Here is a 3,792-nt window from a genome sequence, read left to right on the forward strand (position 1 = left end):
CGGGATCGACACTCGGGCTGCAGTTTCTCCGAAACTTCTCTACCGCCCATGAAAGAAAGAGGATTCTTTCTCTAAACAGCCAGCCGCAGAGGAGCAACCCATGGGACTTAGTGAGAAACTCTTTAAGTGAAGACTTGAGTTGTTCTGAAGAAAAGAGCTATATGATCTCCATATGTGTGTGTGGAGATACGTAAAGAGTGGTAGCCACCTTCTTTCTTTCGTCCAAATTTCTTCTTTCCATTAATGCCCCCACCCTTGAGATATTCCAGAGAGACGGCGAGAGAGAGAGAGTTAAGAGAAGGAGCTGAAACAGAAAGCAAAGTGAAAAGATAAACAGGGACGGCNNAAAGAGAAAAAGAGAGAAGAAAAGAGGAAAAGTTTGACTTTTTTCTACATGCCCCACGATGGGGGGGTGAGGGGAGAAGAGCCTCTGGCCCCACCCGGAGAAAAGTAACTTTTCTTGGAAAAGAAGAAAAAGAAAAGGAGAGAAAAGAAAGGTTTTTCTTGATGGAGAGAGACTTAAGAAGAAAAGAAAGAAGAAAGGAACAAAGAGAGAGAGACTCAAGTGTGAAGGAGTGTCTCTCTCTCTTTCTCCGGTCCAAACTTTTCTTTCTTCTCTCTCCTTTTCTTTTCTCTCTATTCTTTCTTTCTTTCCTTCCTTCCTCTCTTCATTTTCTTTCTTCCTTTCTTCTTATTTCGGTCTCTTCCTCTAGTCCATGCGTTTCCTAGAGAACATCCACACGCCCCCTTGACACAACACTAAAGGAGATAGAGAAAGAAAGAAATAGGAGACTTCAGAGGCAAGAGAAGAAATCTTAGCTTCACAGTGGAAAGACTTTTTTGATTCTCTCTCTACTAGAGCGTTCGCAAGCAGATTCCTCCTTCTCTTCATAGAAGAAAGAAAGACACAGGAGAGGCTTAGCTCCTCATTCATTCATTAGGTGTGACTCCAAAAGCGCCGTGTAAGCCTCAATTAGATAGAGACAGAATTGCAATTCTCGCGATTTTTCCGGAGAATAGAGAAAGCTCTCTCTTCTCTTATCATCTCCTTTTCTTCTGGCTCTTCCCGTCAGCCAATGATAGGAGGAACCTTCTCAAGCGTGAAACCTCTCCTACCTTTCAAGAAATTCCACCTTAACTTCCCTCTTTCTTCACTTTTCTTTCTTTCTCTTTCTATCTCTCTATCTATCTGCCTCGGGGGGGGCTCTCTCTAGATTTCTCTGTATCTCTCCTGACTTTCTTTTCGCGAAGAATCGCCCGCTTCTGTCTCTTCGAGCAAATGACTCCTTCTCTTCTTCTACCCCCTACGGAAAATGCTTAAGATATACATTTGAGAAAAACGTGAAGAAGTCGTAGAGCCTCTTGAAGAAGAAGAAGAAGAGGAAAAAGGAGAAAGGAAAGAAAGACATACTTTGCACGAAGAAGATCGGGAGAGAAACGGAAGAGAAAGATAACTTTTAGAAGACACAAGCAACCTTGCCTCTTCTCTTCTCTTCCTTTCTTTTCTTGTTCTATTTCTTCTTTTTCTTTCTTTCCCGAATTGGTCTGTCCGTCTGTCTGTCGATAGCGGGTAGGATCATCGACGCATACCTCTCTTCGATTTCCGTCACAGCTGCCAGCCTTCCGTTCTTTCTTTCGTTCATTCTCTTTTCTTCTCTTTCCCAAAAAAGAAAGAAAAGTGTCTCTCGTGACTTCTTCGAGTGAAAAATCTTCTTTTCTCTTTCGGAAAGAAGGAGAGAAAGGAAAGAAATAAGCACAACACGTAGAATGCCACGAGCTGGATAAGGAGGAGAAAGAGCGGATTGAGCGAGGAGCTAGTAGGGTGTCTACCTCCCGCTCTTCCTCCCTCATCTCTTGAGAACACTCGTCTAGCTCTCTCTCTCTCCTTTCCACGCCTGGACCTTCAAGAAAAGATCTTCTTTCTCTCCTTCTCTTATCTCTTCTTCCTTTATTTCTTCATATCTTCTTCATTCCATCTTCTCAGCTTCGATCGGCGAGTCTCTGTCGATCTCTCTCTTCCGGGAGATCTATGAAGAAGACTTCATTTTCTACCGTGCTCCCTTTCTTCCTTTGCTTCCTCTCTCTCTCTATTTTTCATCCTTCCTTTCTTTAGAACCCTCTCTTCTCCCTGTACAGTTGGAGATGAGACAAGATGCTAGCGATGAAAGGAAGCGAGGGAATATCGACACGTTTCTTTTCTCTTTATGTCGCTGGCTAGCTAGCTCGCCCCGCATGTTTGCATACCTAGCCATGATGCAAGCAGACACCCGACCAAAGTTCTCTCGTTTTCCTTACCGACCTGTTCCCCTGCTGTCTCTATGAAAGAAAGAATAAACTTTCCTTATGCGTCTTCAGAGGTCCTTTCGATCCCTCCATTTCTTTCCTATCCTTCTTCGTAGTACACTCTTCCCTACACGTCAGCATGCGCTTCTTCTTCTTCATATCTGGAGAAAGAAAAAAGAGCAATCGACAGACAGAAGAAGAAGAACTCTCTACATACATTCCTAGCGCTAGTCACCCTACTAGGCACACACGCCTTCCTGTCTGTTTCTTCTTCTTCTTCGTCTCTTCTCTTCTTCCCTTTTTCTTCTCTCTCTCCTCCGAGTATCGAGACTTATCTGACACGTATGTGACGTATTCTCTCTCTCTCACGAAATCTTGATAGAGCTGAAGTCTTTATAGCTCTCCCAAGGAAAGAAAAAGAACACCCCCAAGGAGAAGAAGAAGATGATGATGAAACATGTCCTTCATGAAGAAGAGATACATGGAAAGACGTACCTGCCTTGTTCTTTCATGCCTATCTATCTCTTTCCCAAAAAAGTCTTCTCCTTTCGCAATGAAGTGAGAACGAGAAAGAAAGAAAGAAAGATAGGCTTTCTCTCCCTTAATTCTTTTTCTTTAGGTCAAGTATCACGCCAGGTGTGGCTACAGAGACAGCTTGCTTTACAGGCTCATCGTCGTGTATCGTCAGCCCCAGCTTCCCTTTCTCTTGACCTCTCCTCTCTCTTTTATTTTTTCTCCCGTCTCTCTTCTCCTTACTGAAGGAACTGGGTCTTTACTTTCTTTCTTGGTAGAGATATATAGAAATATTTAGATTTATACGTGTAGAGATCTACATATCGATAGATAGAGAGAAGGAAAGATCGAGTGACATATCTCTCTTTAGGCCTTCAGGTGTATGTACACCTCGAAACCAGATACTTTTGAAAAAAAGGAAAAGAGCTCTTGAAGATTCTTTCTTTTTATGATTCCTTAGAGATAGGTTAACGAAGAAGAGAAGAGTCAGACAGAATAGGGAGAGAGGTATACAGGGAGAAAAGCTCTCTCTCTCTCTTTTCTCTTCTTCTTCTCCTCCTCCTCCTCGGACTTCCTTGAGTGCATGTATGTATTTGTATGGTCGGTTTTCTTTCTTTCTGTACAGATAGGGTCTGTATTGACAAGACAAGAAAAGGGAGAAAGAGAATACGAAGATAGAGAGAGACGGATCTATCTTCGCAGGAGATATGACTCGACAAGTCCTTCTGTCTCAACTAGGAGGGTGTTGTAGAATACATATGGCGAATGAGGTGTATGTACACTCGAATAATTAATTACTGCCTAGACGCCGTGTATCTCCAGACAGTTTGGTAAAGAAAAGCAGAAGAAAAATGCTATCAAGAGGAAAGAGAAGAAAGAAATCTAAAGCTTCGGAAGAAGAAAAGCAAACAACGATAAGAAACTTCGAGGTCGACAACTGTGTACGGACAAAAAGAATAGATTCCTTTCGCAGCTCTTCTCTTTCCTCTTCTTCTT

Source organism: Cystoisospora suis (genome assembly GCF_002600585.1).
Source record: "Cystoisospora suis strain Wien I chromosome Unknown contig_489, whole genome shotgun sequence".
NCBI classification, from domain to species: domain Eukaryota; phylum Apicomplexa; class Conoidasida; order Eucoccidiorida; family Sarcocystidae; genus Cystoisospora; species Cystoisospora suis.